The sequence below is a fragment of the Prionailurus bengalensis genome, chromosome B2 (assembly GCF_016509475.1).
Source record: "Prionailurus bengalensis isolate Pbe53 chromosome B2, Fcat_Pben_1.1_paternal_pri, whole genome shotgun sequence".
NCBI lineage: Eukaryota > Metazoa > Chordata > Mammalia > Carnivora > Felidae > Prionailurus > Prionailurus bengalensis.
In genome coordinates this window covers 144,713,761-144,736,799 of record NC_057349.1, presented here as the reverse complement: position 1 = coordinate 144,736,799, position 23,039 = coordinate 144,713,761, and the positions used below count along the sequence as shown (strand labels likewise).

Below are 23,039 nucleotides of genomic sequence, written 5' to 3'. Positions count from 1 at the left end.
TTTCCCTACTGCACGTGACATGACCACTTCCTTCCGTCTTTTGAAATTTTCCCTTCTCTTTTTTTCTCCCGCCTTCCCTCCAGACTCCCGGACTCACCAGTTCCTGGATTTTTCTTAATGTTGCTTTAAATGTGGGTAAAAATTCAGCCCTCGGTGTCCACAGTGTAACCTACCATGTCCCTACCTGCTGCATTTCTCAGTCTCCTAGAAAACGTGTTTGACGATGGTGAACCCAGCCAAGAAGCCTGACCTTTCTGTTTTGTGACCGGTGTTGTTAAGGTCTGTTAAGCTACGCTAGTCCTAAAACTCTGACACCTGGAAGGGCTCTTGACCATCAAGACGTGTAGCAGCACGTGAATCGTGAAACCTTGTACGAGTGGGGTGCACGGGTCACTCTGCAAGAGTGAGCAGAGCCTTAACGTGATCACAGTGCTTCAGGGAAGATGTGATTGGAGTAAACCCTGAGAAGTGTCACATTCTGGACTTGCCTTAACGCCTGATGGCAGAGAATCGACGTGCCCGCTGGCCACTGCACCTGCAAAGAAGAGGCAATCGGGAGTGACTGTGTGTGTTGAATGAGCCCGTCGGGAGTGTTAACCGTCCCCATGTTGGAAGTTTCCATGCATGTGAAGTTTGGGGATCTGAGAGATAGAGGGTGACTTTCCTAGAATTGTATTCTATTCAGAACAAAGACGACTGAGGCATCCCCTATCTCAGGGTTTCTTGTCAACCTCTGAGTCTTTGACGACTTAATGAGGTCCTACCAAGTATGCCTTGGTTGCATACACCACGAACACGCTGAGTGAACGGCGACATCGAGCGCACTCTACAAACCTTCTTTGGCCTTTCAAAGATGACTGGTTGCTGTACGAGGTGTTACTTCTAACGATCACGAAATCCCTGTAATTCGAGGTGGCTCTAGAGCTGGGAATGACCATGTATTCTTTGCAGGACACATCACACAATGAATGTTGGCTTGAAAAGTGTTTTTTCCAGTTTGCCTTCCAGTCGTGGTCCTACAGTGCTTGTCTTTGGCTAATTGCTTCCTCCCCCCCCCCCCCCTTCATTTGGGAAGACTGACATTGGAAAGAGAAAGCCAGAATCTTACCCTGAACATAATAGCCCGTTTCTGGTCTTGAGTTACCCTTCAACTTGATCTTGAGTTAAATGGGGAGTTTGCTTCAAGCTCTGAATAATGTTTCCAGCGTAGTCAAATTAAATTGTATTATATTCTCTTTGGAGCAAAGGATATGTGTCATTGTGGACCTCGAGGATGATGATCTCCAAGAGGTCCTGATACATAGTACCGTGCTCAGTTATTTTTCTGAACAATTTGAGAATGTAAGCAGAGACACGGAGGATGGTGGCCAGAATATTTCCTGTGTCCCTGATGGAGCCTGTCTTGGAAGCTGTAGCTTTGTAAGAGCCAAACGGGCCCGCTGACCGAGCCCCAGGATTGGGCAAGCAGTGTTGGCCCAGAGCAGCCTCCCAAGGTCAAAGACGGCAGTTCCTGGAGAGTAGAGGAATGCTCACTTTCAGACGGAATGCAGAGCCAAGTCAAGAATTCCGGTTTAACTTTCCCCAACTCACCAGTCATGTAAATTACCCCACTTCTCCTGGGTCAGGTGAGTAAAGGACTGTTGGAAGGGCAAGTGTTCGCTTAGAGAAACCAGAAGTCAGGAGAGGTGGTCCCATCTGAAAGTTGAGAGTATCAGATCACAGGGGCACCTGGGTGGCTCAGTCAGTTAAGCCTCTGACTTCAGCTCAGGTCATGATCTTGCGGTTCTTGAGTTCAAACCCCACGTCAGGCTCTGTGCTGACAGCTCAGAGCCTGGAGCCTGCTTCAGATTCTGTCTCTCTCTCTCTCTCTCTCTCTCTCTCTCTCTCTCTCTGCCCCTCCTACACTCACTCACTGTCTCTCTCTCAAAAATAAATAAATATTAAAAAAATAAAGAGTATCAGACGACTTACCTTGGAAAGTATTTCATTCATTCATTACTCAAATGTTCACTGGCCTTCTACTCTGTAGTAGGCACCAAGTCTGATAACATAAAGATGAAAAAAAGTGTTTCCTTCCCCGAATAACAGTCTTATGGAGAACAGATACACACACACACAAGAATGGTGACCAAGTTTGGCAGTGAGGCTCACCAAGGACATGGGAGCAGCTCATAAAGGGTCTTTACAAGATGCTAAGGAGCTCTAACGTTTAGACTAGAGCTGTCCATTACAAGTCTAACGAGAACCACATAGGCAATCTTTCATTTTCTGGTAACCACATGTAAAAAAATTAAAGGAAGCAGGTGAAATTCATTTTTATAATATATTGTGCCACCACAATACGTTCCAATTCTCATGTCAAAATGTTACCGTTATAAAAAAATACTGAGACATTTTACATTCTCTTCTTTGTTCTATGTCTTTAAACCCCAGTGTATATACCTACAGCATACCTCCCTTTGGTGTAGCCACTGGACAACACAGCTGTAGACACTGATTATCATCCCTGTCTTACAGATGGAAACACTGGGGCTTCGAAAAGCTAACCACCTTGAAGAGAACTGAGCCATTTTCAATATGGCCACTTAGGGTATTTTGCCCACTCTTCTTCTGCAAGAAGAAAGATTAAAAACTGAAACCTAACCTACAAATTAAAACCAACCTAAATATTTTTATACTGAATAAAAAATATTTTTGAAAATCTTCTTCAAAGTATTAAAATGCTGTCAAGACACTAAGGACATACCAGATAAAATCTAAGAGAAGACAGGAGCCAAGAGTGTTCTGATCATTTTGAAGAAGCCAACAAAGGAGAGAGAAGAAAGACACATTGGAAATGTGGGAGGAATAATGTGACTCTAAGTCCAGGTAGGAGAGCAGTGCACCACCCCAGACCCCGTATAGCGCTGGTCACAATAGCCTAGGCTGTGGGCATTGAGCTGAAAGCATCATTTCAGCTTTCAAGATTGAAGAAAAACAAATGACTTGCCCGAAGTCGTCACCTAGAAGAAGTGGAGTCAGTAATCAAACCCAGTCTGTGCTGACTCCAGAGTTTGAACTTAATGTGAGCACAATAACCTCGTCGGGGTCTAATTTTGTCCACATTAACTGGAACTCTTCTTCGGAAACTACATCTTTACCCACTGGGATGATGTGGATGCAATCTCTTAGTTCACTTAATCTACATCTGACAAAAATCTTTGTTATTGATATTTTAATGTCAATTGACAAAAAGTCAAATGGCTGCAATTTAACCTTGATTGTGTCCTTACTCTAATGACTCAATCAATGTCTCCAGGACTATGACAGGTGGGAAAATATATATACATCTTTAATCTTGTCTGGCTCTAGTGTCACCAGCCATCAGAACTACTGGAAGGGGGGGGGGGGGTGCCTGGGTGGCTCCGTCGGTTAAGCGTCTGACTTGGGCTCAGGTCATGATCTCACCGCCCATGGGTTCAAGCCCCGCGTTGGGCTCTGTGCTGACAGCTCAGAGCCTGGAGCCTGCTTCGAATTCTGGGTCTCCCTTTCTCTGCCCCTCCCCCACTCACACTCTGTCTCTGTCTCTTTCTCAAAATAATAAATAAACATTAAAAAAAAAAAACTACTGCGGGGCGCCTGGGTGGCGCAGTCGGTTAAGCGTCCGGCTTCAGCCAGGTCACGATCTTACGGTCCGTGAGTTCGAGCCCCGCGTCAGGCTCTGGGCTGATGGCTCAGAGCCTGGAGCCTGTTTCCAATTCTGTGTCTCCCTCTCTCTCTGCCCCTCCCCCATTCATGCTCTGTCTCTCTCTGTCCCAAAAATAAATAAACGTTAAAAAAAGAAAAAATTAAAAAAAAAAAAAACTACTGCAAGTGGAAAATCTCTCCACTTGTATTTGAGATGTTTGGCCTCTTTTCTTTCTGCCACTTGTTATCCTAACTTCAGTGGTCTGGGGGGTTGTCTCCCTTGGCCATAGACTTACTTCCCTATACTTGAGTTTATATTGTGATGGTATAATTGTCCTAGTTTCTTTCCATTCTTAATTACCAAATTTTTACTGTTCTACATATTTCTCACTCCTAATTTTCATACAGCATAGTGGTTAAGAGTGTGGGGGGTCAAAGGGGTGCCTGGGTGGCTCAGTCAGTTAAGCATCTGACACTTGATTTGGCTCGGGTCATGATCTCACAGTTTGTGAGACCAAGCCCCACATCAGGCTCTGTGCTGATAGCATGGGGCTTGTTTGGGATTCTCTCTTTCCCTCCCACTCTGCCCCTCCCCGCTTTGTGCATTCTCTCTCTCCCCCCCCACCAAAATAAATAAATAAACATAAAAAAAAAAGAGTGTGGGATTTGGAGTCCACTGGGCCTAGGTAGAGTCTGGCTTTGTGACCCTGTGTGTCTACTCAAGTCTTCTATACTTTGGTATTTTCATGTTCTATACGATAACTACTTCATTAAATAAGATAATGTTTGTAAACTTTGCCACTACCCATAGCCCGTAACAAGCACTTAGTAAATACATTATTATACCTGGAATCTGGTCATTAGCCTTGTTAGTATTATATTCTTTAGGGATTCAGAAACTAATGTAATGATGCTGGGAGATTTAAATACCAGAAGTAGCAGTGAGTCTAATAGACCTCTATTCGTGGGAAATCTAGATTGGGAAGACTGGATATATTTGTCAAGAACAAATAACAAGCCTTGACTACCATTGTGACCTTAGATTATATTATCTATTCGTTAAATAGATCAAATTATGGCCCAAGAGCCAAAGCCATTGACTCTCATAATAATTGATTCCTTTCTGCTTGCCTTTACCTGAGAGATGGATATTTAAGGTCATGTTTATATCATTCCTTTCTCCTTTGGACCTACTGGGGCTTGGCAGCTGCTGATCTCCCTTTTGCATCCCCATGATTGCAGAGATTTGATGTGTTGGAGGTGAAGGTGGAGTGGAGAGTCTTTCTCCTCTCTCCGTCAGCGTTGTAAAGCCAGGGATCTGATAGCACCTCTGTTTGCTTTCTTCATGACAAAGTGTTTCATCAGCCTACTGTTGATGGGCCACGGAGAACTCACACCAGCTGAAAGGCGGGAGAGAAACCGGCAAGGGCAGAAACATAAACAATAGTTTATGTGCTTTCTGTAACATTTAAAAAAAAAATTATTTTTAATGTTTATTTATTTTTGACAGAGAGAGAGAGAGAGAGAGACAGAGCATGAGCGGGGGAGGGGCAGAGAGCGAGGGAGACACAGAATCCGAAGCAGGCTCCAGGCTCCAAGCTGTCAGCACAGAGCCGACTCAGGGCTCGAACTAACTCATGAACCGTGAGATTATGACCCGAGCTGAAGTTGGCCGCTCAACCGACTGAGCCACCCAGGCGCCCCTGTAACATTTTTTTTATGGAAGAAATATAAAAAGAAATATAAAAGGATCCACTCACCCTGGCTTCTTTTAATTAATAGACTTTATTTTTTAAGAATGGTTTTAGATTTACAGAAAAACTGTGTGGAAAGCACAGTTAGTTCCCATGGAGCCCTCACTTCCACCACCGGCCACACACACACACACACACACACACACACACGGTTTCCCTACCATTAGCATCTTGCATGAGTGTGGTACATTTGGTACAGCTGATGAACCCATGCTGATATGCTGATATTCACTAAAGTCCATGGTTGACATCAGGGTTCATTCTTTGGGTCTTGATAGATGCATAATATCACGTATGGGCCATGACAGTATCGTACACAACAGTTTGCTGCCCTAAACACCCCAGTGCTCCACCTGTTCATCCCTCCCTTCCTCCCTGCTACCTTGACCGCTGGCACTGCTCTAACACGTGGCCGCATTTCAGATGCAGCCTGTCTAAAGGACATCGGCTTCCTAAGGTCAATTTTTTTTTTTCAAATTCCTATCTTTCACAGAATCTAAGATGTCACCAGTTGTGACGTGCATCATGACTTACATATCGCTAAGCAAGAAAAAGACACACTGCGATTACGCTGAGTTGCGCCACTGACCGTAAGATGCCCTGCCTTCAGGCATGTGAAAACGAGAACAAATAGCATCTCAGGACTGATAAAAATGTGACATGGAGTCCAGGCCCGCACAGGTGACCCTGGCGCTAGGTAATGGGTGACGGCGTGTGACAAGCCTTGCTCACCGCCTGCCCACGATGTGTGCTTCCCCTCTGCCTTCGTTCCTTGACTCCCCCCCCCTCACCTCCTGCACCATCCCTCTGTGTCCTTCCACTGTCTCCCCAACCCTCCCCCCACCACCCCACGCTCTGTCCCCCAGTCGACCTGGGCTGGGTTCCCTTACCTTGCATCTCGTGAGTCCCGGATGCCGGAGACCTTGTGTCAGCCTTGGGCTTGCCTGCAGGAAGTAGCCTTCGCAGTCAGAGCTGGTGGGGATTACCTAGGACACTTGACAGACAGCAAAGGCTCTTAATTCTTGGCCTTGGTGTCCCCGGGGCTGGGGAGCAATTAGGGTTTAGTGACGGATCGTTGTGCCACTCACTGGCTTTCCAACTTGATTAGGTAAAGCTCAGACAAACCCCAGTAAAATGATTTCTCGGGGACCTTTGAAAGTTTGGGATATAATTGAAGGCAGGCTTATTATTTAACAATTGCTAAAATTCAAAGAAACACGTGTTGTGCATATTCGTGAGGTCAGCGAGGCGAGAAAACTCTCCCATCGACCACCAGGAATTCCAGATGGCAGCCGGAATCCTGCTCCCTCAGATCTGTGGCCTTGGGGGGCCCTGGACCTTGCACCTTGTCATCTGGAAAGGAGGGGGGGGGCAAGCCCATCTCCCGAATGGCCGTCAGGGTTCCACGAGGTGATCATGAGAGCCCGTGGGACCGTCGAGGCCGGTCAGCCCCGAGAGCTTTCGGTCCATCCCAGAGCTGCCTCTCTAGAGCCTCATCAGTGCTCGTTGCCATGGCTACTGCTGGCTTGCCAAGGACTCAGACTGCCAGATTTAGCAAATAAAAATTCAGGATGCCCAGTGAAATTTGAATTTCGGATAAACAACGCATAATTTTTTAGTGTGAATTCGCCCCAGATAGTCCACGGCTCGTACTTCACTATATCTTTCCTTTCCTATTGCAGGAGACATACTTATGCTGCAAAACCATTTGTGGTTTATCTGAAATTCAGTTTCACTGGGCGCTCTGTGTTCTATCTGGCAACCTTAACAGGGACAGAATATTATCTTGTTGAAAACACTAGGAAGGTGTTTCACTTGAAACAGCTGGTGTTAGGATAGATTCGGAACTATCTGATAGCCTCATTTATCAGTTCTGCGTGAAGAAGAGCCAATTTATACATTATTCTCGATAATGAAACGTCGTTCCACCAAAGTTGGTCCTGTATTAAAGAAACAAAGTTAAGTACCTCGTGGCGTCCTAGGCTGAGAGAAGGAGCGTCTCATGTGATGAAAAGGTTTGTTGTTGTTAAAGTGTGTTTTTTTAGTGATCTCTGCACCCAACATGGGGCTTGAACTCATGACCCCGAGATCAAGAGTCACATGCTTTACCCACTGAGCCCGCCAGGTGCCCTGAAGAAAAGGTTTTTTATCAGCGTTTATTTATTTTTGGGACAGAGAGAGACAGAGCATGAACAGGGGAGGGGCAGAGAGAGAGGGAGACACAGAATTGGAAACAGGCTCCAGGCTCTGAGCCATCAGCCCAGAGCCCGACGCGGGGCTCGAACTCACGGACCGCGAGATCGTGACCTGGCTGAAGTCGGACGCTTAACCGACTGCGCCACCCAGGCGCCCCTGAAAAGGTTTTTTAAAAAACAATCCCAAGACAGCCTCTCCTTCACATGACCCTAACAATTATTTTTGGATTTGTGTATATTTTAGCATCTTAATTTTTTTATCCTTTTCAAAATTACACTATATGTATTTCTCTGTGGGTAGCAAATTAGAGGCATGAAAATAAGCCTAATTACATTTCAATGAGGGGAAAGTGAGAGAAGACAGCAAAGAGATGAAAATTAAGAGCAGGTATTTATCTTAAGTAGATTCTAAAATTTGCTTTAGATGCTCTCAAAGTGATTAGTAATTTCTTAATGTTGCTTTTAGAATAAAAAAAAAAAATGTCATGGGCTTGAGGACTCTACTATCCTTAACTGACTTTTGACATAATCTGGATTTTTGTGAATTTTCTCCTACCCGAAACTCGTGCTGTTCCCCAGGTTGGTGAATGACGTATTTGTTGATGTTCGTACAAGCCCTGTTCTGTGTGCCGTAGGCAGTAAAGTGACAAAGTGGGCAAAGCCCGAACCCTCCCTCGAGGGAATGTGTGTTCTCTGGGGGGAGAAATACCAACCAAACAGGCCTCTGGAATGTGAGAAAGAAGAGAATCAGGCTGACTGGCCACTGCTACCTGTAGGTCCTTCTACAAACATTAGTCTTACTTAATGCTGACAACAATTTTGTGAGTGATATTATATTATTCCTTTTTAACAGGGAAAACTGAGGGCCAGAGAGGTTAAGTAACATGCCGATGTTATAAGGCTAGTAGGTGATGGAGTGAGATTTCAAATCAGGTCCGTCTGACTTGGCTGTACTCTGTGTATTAGGGACAGCACAGAGTCCCTAAATGGGGGGGGACTTGGAAGAGACAGGTCACTTCTGACAGAGGGGTTGGGTAGCATCTAGGACAAGTTCACGGGCAGAGCTCAGGTGAGCAGAGACCTGGTGGACAGATCAGGTTTTGACATGCCTTGGAAAGGAAGGGTCTTTGGGCCAAGAGAGGAGCTTGAGCAAGAGGCCAGACCTTGGGGTAGGTACTGAGTTCTAGGTAGTTCCAGGAATAGCATGTAATTCACTTGGATTTGAGCTCAAGGTGTGTGGGAAGAAGAGGTGCACTAATGAGGTGAGCCAAGCAGGAGGACTTCGTGAAGGAGTCTCCCTGCCTCTGCGGATGGTGGGGAGCCAACAAGGGTGTTGACAGGGTTAAGCTGGCATCAGCCACAGGCTGGATGAGAGGAGCATGTGACACTGGAGGCAGACAGACCAGATAGAAGGTCATCGGCGTGACAGGGCACCACTGAAAATGAAAAAGAGGGTGGATAGCAGTAGACGTGGGCAAAGCAGGACTGGGGACTGGAGCGATGGCAGTGGATGGCAGGGGGAACTATAGTGGGGTGCACAGTTGACCCGTGGGTGGGCTGTAAGTGAAAATCCCTGGCCACAAATAAATGGCTGTTTGGAGAGGAGCTCTAGAGATAGCAGGATGAGGGATGGACTTCCCCACAGGCTGGTTGTACTCAGAATAGTTACCACATTCCGGAGTCTAATCCTCACTTTGTTAGGCTATGACACTGATTTATTATTATTTTAATCGGGCTCTAACAAACTAATATTAAGCAATCTTCTGATACACTTATGCAGGAAAATTAGAATGAGGTTAATCTATTTCTCAATGGAGACAATAAGGTTAAGTGAATGCTGACATTTGCTGATCAATACATTTTTACCCTGAAAGCTGATCTACACTTGAGTTCAGATTACATTCAGGAGGTAGAGGAGTACATTTGCAATCTCAGCAAAGGGATTTGGATGGGTATGCAGTGGTAGAGGTGTATCTGCCATGTGGACAGGCCTCACTCCCGAATGACCAGCATGCCTCTGGTTGATTCATTCTTCCTACAGTTGTATCCACTTCTTTAAATGAAGCTGGTGTCTGAGTCTTGGCCAAGAAACCATTGGTTCTCTTTAAGGTGGCTCTGTACATGCCTGCACCGTCCCTTGGTATATGTTTTTACAGTTTTACCATGAGAGCACCAGGTTGCGCCTTATTTCCAGACTCTTTGGCAGAAACTCAGTGTTGAATGTGGGTTTCGCCCACACGGGTATAGGGTACACCCAGCTTGCAAAGTTGAACTTCCATTCAAGGATGTAGGGAAAGGACTCTTATCTTCAAGGAGAACATTTGGACCTGAGGCTTAACAAGGGTGTAACATCTTCGTGCATATGGGAAGGACAACACTTCAGAATATGACCATGGCCTTCATACTTCTTGGTTTTAAGAAACAGTTCTTTCTTTAAAACAGCTTAGCAAGTAATTCTGGGAGGACCACTCTGACTGAGACCTCAGGAGCAGGCAGTAGAAGTCTGAGCTTCAGCCAACTCTGGAAATTTAAAAAACACATTTTAGTCATAGCTCAAGGATATAAAAGAGCCCAGAGGCATATGAACCTCCCATCGCTAAGCGGAAGGCACAGAGACCAGTTAGTTCACAAGTCAAGGGCACTTCAATTTGGGGTCTGGAGTAGCTCTCCAAAGGAGGGAGCTTTGATGGGGTCTTGAAGGGCACTAGGATTTGGATCAGGTAAACAGAGAGGTGTCTGTGTATCCAGGGTTGGATGGAGGAGACAGGTAAGAGTCTATTGCCCTTGAGAGTCTGCTGTCAGCCAGCCCCTTTGCAAAGTGTTGATAAATCCCCATTTGGCTTGGTGGTTCCGTTCTGGGGGAAAGCCTGGAGGATTTCCTCCCAGCCCACCCTGCAATGCCCAGACCTGGCAGAGAAAGCACTTAGCAAAACTTATTTGATCAAGGTCGGAAACATCGTCCACAGCCAGTAACCATTAACAAGAAGTCACCTGGCTTTTATGTACCACTGACATGAGAGCTTCGCCACGGCCTACTGGTGGTCTTGTCCCCACTTTAGACATCAGGAGACTGAGATGGGGGGCAGAGCTCCCCAAAGTCACTCTGCTGAGAAGGGGTGAAACTCAGGGGTCCGACCTCCATGGACTGACCCCCATGTGGCCTCAAGGCCTGGGAACTTGACTCAGGGATAGCGTGAACAGCGGAACAGCCGAGATTTTGAGAGCGAACTGCTACTCCAGGGAGCAAGCAAGGGAGAGCAGAGAAGTGACGGCTTTCACACTCTGGAGAACTTTAGACCTTTTCATCGCTTAATAGAGTGGCATTGAAATGCAAACCATTTTCAAATTGAACTTTAATCTTCATCTCCTTCAGAAATGAAAAAAAAAACAGAAATCCATTTGTGGGGCTGGTCTACATTTTACACATGGGTATCTTCATAAGATTTTCGTCTTTGTCTCTTTCTCCTTGTTGCGTCTAGAGAAGCGGCAGTGAATGCTTGAGGCAGGACTAAGGTGTTTGGGGGAATGCCCTTGACCCTGGACTCAGTGCTTCCTGGACATACTCTTCTATGGAAGAGGGAACTTGTTTCCTTTTGCTTTTTTTATTATGGAACATATAAATAAATATGAGTTAGAGGACATAGTGTAAGGATTCCCCATATTCACAGCACCGAGACTTAATTTTTCATCATACTGACATCTATAAAGTGAATCCCAGACCTTGTAGATCATGAAATACCACTCCAGATTATCACAAGGCATGTTTTATAAAGAATAAGGACAACTTTGGGGCACCTAGGTGGCTCAGTCCAACTTTGGCTTAGGTCATGATCTCGCAGCCTAGGAGTTCAAACCCCATGTTGGGCTCTGTGCTGACAGCTCAGAGCTTGAAACCTGCTGCAGATTCTGTGTCTTCCTCTCTCTCTCTCCTCCCTGCACTCATGCTTTGTCTCTCTCTCTCTCTCTCTCAAAAATAAACATTAAAGACAAAAAATAAGTACACCTTCAAAACATAACCCCAATATTATCGCAACTATCAAAATTAACATTCTCTTAGTATCATGTTATACCATCTAGATTCAGATTTCTCCAATGGCTTCCAAGCTGTCTTTAGTTGTTTTTGTTTTTGTAACGTTTGGAGTGTTGAAATCAGGACTTGAATAAGGTCCATATACTGCATTTGGTTGTTATGTCTAGAAGTCTTTCTTATGTTAGAACAGACCCCTCTCACCCTTTTTTCCCTTCTTGCCTCTGCCCTGCGGAAGGTCCCACATTCTGAGCGTGTGAGTGCTCACGGGGGTGGGGTTTTACCTGCTTCTCCCTCCCTGATAACTGGGAGTCGGGCACAAACGCTCCATGGATCCAGGCTCCGCGTTGTGCAAGAGAACATTTCGCCGCAGGGCTGCTTTTCCTCCCTGTGGGCAGTTCATAGAGAACAAAATCCAGGTGCTAATGGTGCTCGCTAATCCTGAGCTATCGCTGCTTCCAGACCTAGTGAAGTTCAATTTCTTGTCCTGCCAAGCACTGGAAGGCGTTGAAACCTAACGTGGTGACTGAGCAGGAAAGTGTTTTAAGGAGAATGACCAGCAGCATTTGGGAGAGAAGAGGTGGGGCAGGGCCTGGGGACAGAGTGGCTTGTGGTGCCAGGGGAGGGGGAGGCTTGAAGGCCAAGGTGGGATAGCACCATTACCACTGCATGGGTCCAAGCCAGGACTGCAGGATCCCTTCACGTGACAAATACGTCCCAACCCCCGCCCCCATTCCCCCACCATCCGCACCTCCCTCCCTGCCCCGTGTTTCCCAGCTCGTGCACCCCAGCTACTCAGGCCGAAACCTCAGAATCTCTCCCTGACCTTCCCTTCTCCTGCACCCCATCCAGCCCATCCACAGACCCTGTCTGCTCCACCCGCTGGAACCCAACTCACTTCCACATGTCCACCGCCCTCTGCCCTCTCCCTGGCTGATCACACGGCCCGCTCTCTGGTCTCCACCCTGAACCTAATGACATTATTCCCCCCACAGCAGCCTGTCACCTCTTAACTGTGTTCCCAGCTGTAGGCACTGGAAACGCCCCTGTGGACAAAAGCAGCCCCTCGTCTGGCAGGGGTCACCTTCTAGCAGCTCACATTCAATTAGGTCACGGCGTGCTTCACGCTAAACTCCCGCGACAGCCAGAGAGGCCTCCTGTGAGCACCCCCACTGGAAGATCAGCCTCGCCCCCCTCTCAACAGCCCCCTGCTGTCCCCACGGCACTGACAGCCACCTTCTAAGTTACGTGTTTCTGTGGCCGTGCGTTTGTATCTCCCCGGCTGGAATTTGCTTGCTCACTGCCATATCCAAGCACCTCCAACTGTGCTGGGTACCCGGTGGGCCCAGGATCTGATGACTGGACAAGTAAGGACATTCACGTAACCAGGCCTGGAAAATCAGATGGTGGAGATGCCACAGCTCAGCGATCTCTGAGCTGCTTAACTGGAAGGGAGTTTTGAGAAGCCAGACGTCAGGGCACCAGAGTGGTGGGGTGGGGGGTGGGGTTCTAGACCCTTTCTTTCCCTCTCCTCCCATCTGAAGGTTCTGACTGAGGGTGGGAAGCATAGGGCTTCTCCCCAGCTTTTACACTCCTCTCTCTCGAGATAGTCGTATTTCTTGACATCCTGCCTTTCTGAAAGACTGACCCAGTAACTGGAAGCAGAGTGCTGACTCCACCTGATAAAAAGCTGATTTTTCACCCTTAACATGATTCACTCCACCGTTCATACTGTGAAGTCTTGTGACGTTCGTACTCGTGAAGTCCGTGAGGCACTCTCAGTCCACCTCTAGCTCAAAATCCATTACCCAATCCCCTCTTCTTCATCTGGAAGGCTCTGTGTACTGTGGGGAAGGAAACAGCACCCCCCTCACCTTGCGCGGTTCAGGCATGTTTTCACGGCCCCTCATCGCCCTCCCGCTCAAGGCTTCAGGAGGAAGTTACCGTGTGGCAACATTACCTTCTTACGATCTGGGCTCCAAGAACCTACCAGGTCAGGCCGTTTCCTCCGTACCTTGCCAAGGGCAAAGCCTGCCTGGAAACAGGCACTTCCTTTCCGGGGGCCGGGAGCGGGACGGTGATGCAGGAGGGTGTGTTGTCGAAAGTAAGTGGCTTCGCGCGATGCCGCTCCTGGCAGATCAGTTTCTATCAGACGCGCGCCGCGGGGCTCCTCAAACTTCCCTCGTTCTCCCCGACAGTGTCTTTCTAGACGCTGTTTTCCTCAGCGGCCCCATGAAATGGCGACAGCACGGGTGTACCGTGTGTGTCTTTCTGGGCGTCTGGCCTCGGCGTCGTCCGATGACCCGGACACAGAAGTGGGAAAATCCGGGCTGACTCCGGGGCGTGGACGCCAAGTGTGGCGAGCGCACTGGGCTCCCCGCGTGGTGTCGCGGGAAGGCGGCGGGAAAGCTGGCTGTGGCAGAAAGGCGCCCGCCGCCGAGCTCACGGGAAGTGGCTCAGAACAAAACACAAGCAAGTGCCCAAATGAGTGGGGCACACTTAGCATCAGGAAGTTAGGGAGACCTGGCTCCGTGGCCTTGGATCTGGGACTTCACAGAAATATGGGCACGCCCTGAGCCTGGAAGGACGGAGAGACCGGAGTGGGGAAGGAGAAGGTGAGTGTAGGAGGAGCCGGCTCCAGCCAGTTTGCAGCTGGTTGGGCCCGGCTGTGAGTGAGGAGGACGAGGAGGAGGGGGTAGGCGGCTGCACATCGAGCCTGGAGGGGGACGGGGACCAGCACGTAGGGTCTGCTCTCAGATCAGAAACCCCAGCAGCTGCGTCGGGCGCATTTGGTTACGGAACTTCACTCGCTTTACCGTCCCCGGGCCCACGCGCTCGGCCCTTGACCCTGTGCGTGCAGCTCGGCACCTGCTCAGCAGCAAGACCCCCTGGGCGCCACAGCCCAGACAAAACCTCCCTGTTTCCTCAGCTCCCAGTAAATCTTCAGTTTCATATTTTTATTCCAATTTTTGCCCGGGGCCCAGAGAGTGCGGGCGGGCGCCTGCGACTTGATGAGTGGCTTCCAGGTGAAGGCCACAGGACGGGTGCACCGGAGAATGTCGCCGGCTCCTCCCAGGCCCCAGTGCCACGTGGCCGGGGCAGAGGCGTGTCCCCCGCCCGCCTTCCTTACAGGATGGAGACACAACAGCACATCATGCACCAGACGCTTCAGAGTTTTGTTTTTGCCTTTTGGGGTCCTTTGAAGACGAGAGGTTTAAGTTTTAACCTTAATTATTATCAAATTATAAAAACGGTTATAAACCCATAATTGTGTATACTTAGTTTATAGATTACATATCATTATGGATGTGATTGTACAATTTTTTAAATTAGATAAAGTTAATTAGGAAACTACTATTTCCCTTTGTAGCATCTCTCCCCGGTGTCCGGATGCGGGGGAGGCTGTATTGTTGACGCAAGTTCGAACAATGAGCTCTGCTCAACAGTGTGGATTTCAGGGCCCTTTCTGCAGCCGGTTTGCCTCTCGTGTGTGATGAGAACTCCGCTCAGCACCCCCACCAGAGCGGAGTCAGGTGGGCTCAGCATCGGCTGTGTCCGGAGGGATGTCGAGGCTGAGGACGGGGTGTCTGGGGATGACAGATGGAGGGGCGGTCCGCACGTGGACACTCAGCCTGGTGGGTTGCTCATCTCTTAACTGGATGTTTTTCCGCTATCTCTTAATTACGTCTTTGGTCCTCAGGGCTGTCTGGTCGCTGGTCAGAGTGAGACGCCGGAGAAGAGCGTGTGCCGGCTGCAGGTTAAATGCTTTAAATACTTGAGTGTATTTCACCTTCACCAAAAGCCCTGAGTTGATTATCTTATAGATAAGGAATGACCACGGTCTGCCTGAGGCCAGGGTTGACCTTCCACCGTAATCTTCCTCTTATCCGCCCCCCTCCCCAAATGCTCTCTTTCTTTCCCCTACGCCACCCCTTATAATCACGGCTTTTAGTGTCTGTGCAACCTCGGAGGGGCCTTGCGGGCACCAGTGTCCCCAGCTCTGGGTTCAACACCCGGCAGGCTCACGTCCCCGCTCTGGGAGTGTGGCCGGCTGCCTTGCCCCACCGTTTCCCTGTCCTCACCGGCAAGACGGGGGCAGGGACAGTGGCTCTCCAGGATGCTGTGAGCTAAGTCAGTGCATGCTACTTCTTACCCTTCTTCCCAGACGGGAAAATAGGCGGCTCCCCTCCTACCCCACTTTTCCTTTTGTCCATCTAACTTCTTGTTTCCCACCTGCGGTTAAGCGACGGCGGCGCAGCAAACAGAATAGACGTAAATCTGTGCTCCGGGCCGTGTGTCTCTATAGCCACCTGGCATTGGTGCTTCCATCGGCCCCTGAGATCCTAGACCGCAGATGGGGTTTTGCGGTGAAAGTCACGTCTTGCGCCCCGGGCCCCTCCTGGCCGTCGCCTCGCAGCACTGGGAATTGGCCCCCACCGGTTCTCCAAATGGAGTTTGTAAAACTGGCCCCAGTGGTGGGCAGAGGCAGGTATGGCCCCAAGTGTAGATTCCAGGGGTGGTAGGGGAGGGGCAGAGAGAGAGAGAGAGAGAAAGAATCCCAAGGAGGCTCCTGGCTGTCAGTGTGGAGCCGGCGTGGGGCTTAATGTCACCAACCAAACCGAACCGTGAGATCACGTCCTGAGCCCAGACCAAGAGTCGGAGGCTTAACTGACTGAGCCACCAGGTCACCCCCGGCAAACCAAAAATTTTAGATGGAACAGAAATTTCAAAATTGCTGTATCATATTGTAGGAACCTTGGCCGCAAATCTTAAGCAAATCTTATCTGTCATAGGTTTCAGACGGCCGAAGGCCCTGCCACTCACAGTGGCCCTGCCACTCACTCGGTGCCTCTGAGGAGAACCCGTGAACTGGGTGTCCCTCCCTCCCACAAGGAATTAACATGCAGCTTGAGGCTGCTGGAGTGGGAGGGAAGGGAATGTGATAAATTGGGTATTGGTTTGCCTGGGGGGGGGAGGGGAGGGGGTGGGAGGGGATGGGTGGGGACTGGAGGAGTGGGGAGGGGGTGGGAGGGAATGGGTGGGGTCAGGAGAGGGGAGGCAGGGGATGGGTGGGGACTGGAAAGGGGAGGGGATGGGTGGGGACAGGAGGGGGGGGAGGGGGTGGGAGGGGATGGGTGAGGAGGGAAAGAGCTTGGGGAGGAACCAGTTTCGGGGTGCGAAGGTGAGGAGTGAGGCCCTGCAGATCCAGAGGAAACTCACGTTTCTCCCTCTCCCTTTTCAAAGGGGCTTTCACTGCAGGTGAGGGGCGTGCCTCCCTTCCTCCTGTGTCCCCTGCATCTATTCCGTTGTCTGCCTTTAACAAACACTGGTATCTCCATTTAGATTTATTCTGAGGTCAGAGCAAAGGGGCTTGAGGATAGGGGCTGGGGCTGGGGCGGGGCGGGACCCACAAAACCCAGCGCTGTCTGCATTGATGATGATATGGGAATGTTCTCGAGGACCTAGGACCGAGACCGACAGGAGAAGGTACTAAGGACAGAACCCAGACAGAGTGTGAGTCCAGAAGTCTCTGCACCCACTGAACTTCAGCCAGTGTGGTGAGGAAGCTCCTGGCTGGGCCACAGCAGAGCCCCCCCCCCACCCCCACACCGTGTCCCAGGATTGCAGGGCCTGCTGTCACCCTAGCATCTCGCGCACCGCAGAGGCCACAGAAAAACGTGTGGAGTCCCCAACCTAAGGCAGTGCCACCCAATAGAAGGATTTCAGGGACAGAATGGAGAGGACTCTTCCTTGGGGGAAGGGCAGCAAAGAAGCGGGAGGGACCCGCCCGCCTGCACCCCCAGGTCCCTTCTTAGATCAGCGAAGGAAGTTTTTTCATGCCACCGATATAGCCCGATTATTCTAACCTACAGCGAAATGTGCCCAACCAGCAGGCCTCAGGAAGAGCCCGGAGGGAGGTGGCTCCGGTGGTCTGAGGACGCTATGTGGGGGTGGCTCATGGTCTCTGTGTGACTCGTGGTCTCCGTGCGACTCGCTGCGGCCACCTTCCGTCGCACGTGGGTCCACTCGTCGCTCACTTTTGCCAGAGTGCAGGTACGGGCTGATCAAGGAGACATAGACGGCATCACCCAAAGGCTCTAGTTACTGAGGTGCTCCATGGGGACATCACTGAGGGACAATAGTGGCTTCTCCACGCTCCAAAGTTTTCTGCTGGTCTTTGCCTTTTCTGTCTCATGGCCATTAGTACTACCAGGCCCCCCATGGATGACCCAGCCTCAGGGGGGTGACCTCCTTGGCTCACCAAACAATCAGGAGCCTGGAGGTCAGCAGGTCTGTCTGGATGTTTTCTTTACCTGCAGCACCTGACCTTGGAAGAGTCAAATCCCAGCCACCTTCCCAAGTGACTTTCCTGGGCAGGGGCCCCAGTGGTCCTGTTCCCTTGTGCCTTCCTACAGTCTGCCCGTGGTCGGTGATGTGTGGGGCAGTAGCCTGAGTGGACATGTCCACGGAGAGACCCTGCACTCGCTCACCCTCATGGCCAAGATATGACCACCGAGTATGGAAGAGCGGGTCCTGGGGAGGCCCTGGGAACCTCCAAACTGCTGGCCATTTGCTGGCCTGGTTTCCTTCCTTCCAGCATCTTCCCGCCGAGAGAGCCCTCTCAGGACACCGCTGCAGCCTCTAGGCTCTTGTCTGGGGCTGGCAGAGGAGCTCCCCTTCCCCCTTCTTCTGCTTCGGTTTTGATGTGATGCATTGTTTTAATTCCGAGCTGCACTATTTTTCAATTAACTACTCAGTTATTGGCTCCAGTTCTCGTGAGGCAAAAACTTCCATTGCTTTTTTTCCTTCTGATTGCTCAATGAGGGTTGGTTTGGATACACAAACAAGAAGGTCAGTGCTTTGGGGGCAAAGACCTCATTTTGCATCTCTTATATTTGCCCTGGTAGTATTTGTTGTTGCCCCCTGGCGTCGTAATGCCAGCTGATGGGCCTGCAAATCCCAACAGTTGACAAGTGATTTTTCCCCCCATTTTCTCATGGGCGTCATTGGCGGCACTCACCTGTCCAGGGTCGTTTGGAGGGAGAGGGTCAGAGCAATCCCAGGATCTGCTGCCATCCTGGGCAGATGGTGAGAGCCCGCGAGACAGGCCATTGAGGGAGCTGCTGGCAGACCTCCCAGGATCCTGCGCCCTGAGCCGCCAGAAACCCTGACATTCAACACGCCATAGGGCAGAGTGCAGCAAGCTCGAGTGACCGATGTCCCGCCCCCCTCCCGTGGGAGCAGTCCACCAGGCAGGTGCTCTCGGGGCTGCCTGGCAGTTGGCTGGGAAACCGCAGAGCCAGGCCCTGACCCACGGCGCCGAGAGCAGCCACACCAGAGGGTGAATGAAACCTCCCTCAGGAGGTATTTGTAAGTTGCGTGTAGTTATTCACATGGCACATCTCACTAAAACATCAACTGCTGAGTCATTCGACTAAAGGTTTTTGAGCACCTACCAGGGTGGGTACTGGGACAAGGGTGGCGGAGACACGAAGAGGAAGGGACGCGGGTGCTGCCTGGAGGGGTCGCGAGGTAACTGACAAGAATCGCCCCACACTCTGTGGGAATTCGTGTTGAAGGACACGCGTGGTCCCAGACTACTAGGCGCTCCACTGTTAGCCCAGACAGGTAGGAAACGGACCGCCTCCCATGCTGGTGATTCAAGCGTAGATTGGTAGGATCTTTTTGGAAGGCAATTTGGAAATACCCATAAAATTTGAAAATATGCGTACTCTTCAACCCATAATTCTACTTTTGTGTATACCTATGCTGGAGAAATACTTTCACAAATATTTTTTTCTAAAACATGCATTTTCAAGGGTGTTTATTGCCGTATCTGTAACAGTAAAAATGCTAATCAGTAGCAGAATGGCTAAATAAATCGTGGTATATCCATAGCATGAACAGCACAGCTGTTATGTTACCCTTTATGAAATTGTCATTCTGGTTATTTTTGACCTAAAACAAATGGCAGTTTCATATATTGAACAGAAATCCCTGTGCCTGTGTTTATCTTCAAAATGGGGATAATAATAGTGCCTCCTACTCTCATAGAATTAATGTGAGGATTTCATGCAATACCACGTGCAAAGCCCTTGGGACAGTCCCCAGCACATGGCTGGAGCCCAACAAATGTGTGCTAATATCACTATGTATATGTGTCAACATGGAAAGATTCAAAATACACCATTTGGAGAAAATCACTATATTTATATTTTTACAAAGGCGGATGAAATATGAACCCATTTGTGGGTGGGAAACACATGAGCCAGTGTGTGTGCATCGAGTAAATGCCTAGGAAGGGGACTAGAAGGCTTCCTTCCAAACTCTTCCTAGAGGTGAACCCTGGAGAAGGGAGCAGGAGGGGGAAGGGGAGGAGAGCTGCTGGGAGGTAAGGCAGCCGCCTGTTCAGGGACTGGTCTCGGACCGTCCTTATTCCACTGTGGGGCGGGTCGGGCTGTCTCTGCAGCTGGGGGTGTCATCTCTGCGGCTCATGTTGGAGCCTGAAACCCCAAGGGCAGCCAATCAAGGCATGATGGATGTAAGTTGGGGAGATCAAGGGGTTGGAACCCCCAAGTGCAACCCGAAGCCTTAGGAGGGCTTGTGTCAGCGAGGGGACACACAGAACCTGGCCCAGGAGTCAGACGAGCTGGGGGCGGGGCGGGGGGAGGGGCAGTTGGAGACCCAGCTCTGATGCTGCCTCAGGCGGAAGAGGTGAATCAGCAGGTCTGCAGCCCTGTGTGTGTGTGTGTGTGTGTGTGTGTGTTACAGAATGCCGCTTTGTCCCTTCCACCTGCCAGACCTCCCAAGAGTGTTTGTGGCCCCCCCCAACTGGAAACAAACCAAACAAGGGAGTCTGGGAGATGTAGTCCAGCCTAGCCTAAGGGACAGGCCACCAGGCCATCAAGGGGGAAATGTTACGTTTTCCTCTATATACATCTGGATTTTTAAATTCTCTTACAGTGTGACCCTAAAAATGTATTTATTATGAATGAAAAAAAAATTTGAAAGCCCTTGGTGAAAAAAAAAAAAACAAGGAAAGAAAACTCTTCCTCCCAGTGAGATCTAACATTTGGATTTCTTGCTAATGGCGTCCTGAAAATCTATTTCTCTGCTGCTACCCGCCTGGCCTGGCCGCGGCCACCATCGCCTCCTCCCTGGGCGACTGCACTCACCTCCTAACTGCTTCTGGCCGACTCTCTCAGTCTGGTCCCCCTTCAGCCAGAGTGCGCTTTTCAAAATGCAAATTAGATGCTGCTGTGCGCCTGTTTAAAAATGCTCCAGTGGCTTCTCATTGCTTTCATTATGAAGCCATAAATCACAGCTCCCCACTCTGGTCCAGAAGTCATTGTAACACTCTCCCTCTGTCTCTCTCCCCCCACCTCTTCCCTCTCGCCTTTAGTGGTTGCAGAGCCTTGTGGGTGCCATAAAGTTACCATGCAGATTACAGTAGTTCATGGCTGGCTACTGGCTGACCACCTACTGTGCACAGCATTTGCTAGGTGCCTTGACGATGTCATCTGATTAAATACCCACGTCATTGGGGTACAGGCTAAAAGCTTTTCCTGTGCCCAGTTTACAGACAAGCACACCGAGACTTAGGGACATAGAGAAACGAGCGAGGGGCGAGTGGCACCACCGGGATCGGAGTCTGGAGTGTCTGACCCCCATACCCATGAGCGTGATGTTCAGAACCATCCATCCTGGGGACAAGTCTTTCCTTCCCTGTCACACCGCCTCGCGAGTGGGTAACGGGCTTTCCCTGGGGCAGTCAGCTCTGGGAGGGTAGGCATCTGAGCCGTCTCCAATGCCTCACATGGAACTCGCGCACATTAGGTCACTGGTGTTTGTTGAAAGCGTGAGTGTGCTGGCGCCGTGCTGGGTTCTGGATTGCCGCTAGGGTTATTAGACCCCAACAATGCAGTCCTTGCTCCCAGGGCTTGTGCTGTGGAGTAGGGGAGCTGGTCTCACGCTCTGTCGCTAAGTCCCGGGAGGGTGCAGGCGGGTGGCACGTGTGAATCAGCCCAGCCTGGCCCCCAGTAGGGAAGTATGGAGCCCAGAGAGGCAATCAGGGGGTATTTGCAGAATGGGATGCGAGTCACAGAACTGGAACAACAGCCTTATCTCACAGACTCCCACGTAGTTCTGCTTTTGGGGGCTTATCTGTGCTCCGTGGCCAGTAATGGGGTAGATTGGTCCTGCCCACCCAAGCTCTTAGAAGAAATCAGCGCAGCAATATAAGCTCCTCCTACCCAGTGGTAAACAACTCTCCCTTGTCCTGGGTGGTGCTGCCCGGCCCTCCCGCCCTCCCTAAACACTTACCTTCGTTGCCGACTTGCTGTGTTAGGTCCCACTGATGTCATTGCCTGTGGGACAACTGACCGGGGACTTGGCATTTTCTCAGCTCTGAGGACTAAGCAGACACTTTTCATTACCAAGTAAGGGGAGCCGGTCAGTTTGTCTGTCATGAGAGTGTCTGTCATGAGAGCTGGATCCTGAGTGGTCGGTTTGTTGGGAACTTCCTGTGTACTGTGCGTGGATCGGCCGCTGTGTGCTGTATTCTTTAATCCTCACGGAATCCATTCTAAAGAGTAGGACACTGAGGCACCAGGAGGCTCACTTGTCCAAAGCCCCACAGTGCTCACTGCTTAGAAACTAGCCTGTAATGCCTTCTAGAGAGTTCTAGGGCTCCAGTTAGAAACCATCAATCTCCAGCCTCAAGGAGAAAGGTTTCCAAGGGCAGCCACTGACGCCCTTAAAACATGAGGTGTGCCTCCAGTCAAGACTGCACCTGCTCATGTGTGCGTGTGTGTGTAGGGGGTGGGTGAGAAGTGAGTCTTCGCCAGATGCGTACCCCACTAACCGGTGATAAACAGGGCTATGGCCTTGGGGCACAGGCCTCACATATCACCCATCCACCTGCTGAACACCTTCAACTTTCAAAATTCATTTTAAAGCTTCCATGTAGTAGATAGAGTCTTAATCCCCAATGTGCAACTATTTTTCTGAGCCATTTCTACCATCGAGGCAGGCTTTTCCTGAGGCAACCAGGTTGGAAAGGGGTCACCAGGAATAAAGCTATCACTGAAGAATAAAGCCAAATTGGTCATTATTGCCTGGGGGGGGGGGGGGAAGGACTTCTCTATTTTCCCAAGCTCCTTCCTGTAAAGAATATTTGAACAGTTTCACTGAGGCCTGCGGTACGATGGCTCTAATGTTTCCTGGCTTCCTGACACCATGGGTCTTCATTATTTCAGGTGCACACAAGCATCATGAATGGGAGAGAGAAATTAGGTATTTAGTGTTCTTTGATGGAGTTTATAAGAATCCCGGTTAGGGGCGCCTGGGTGGCTCAGTCGGTTGGATGTCCGACTTCAGCTCGGGTCATGATCTCAC

At 49.9% G+C, this 23,039-nt stretch overlaps 1 protein-coding gene across 6 annotated transcripts in view; it reads left to right on the top strand.

The window, feature by feature from the left end:
* The window catches only part of AGPAT4 (1-acylglycerol-3-phosphate O-acyltransferase 4), a 126,591-nt gene that overhangs the window by 72,196 nt on the left and 31,356 nt on the right, over nucleotides 1-23,039 (top strand). The window lies entirely within an intron of this gene.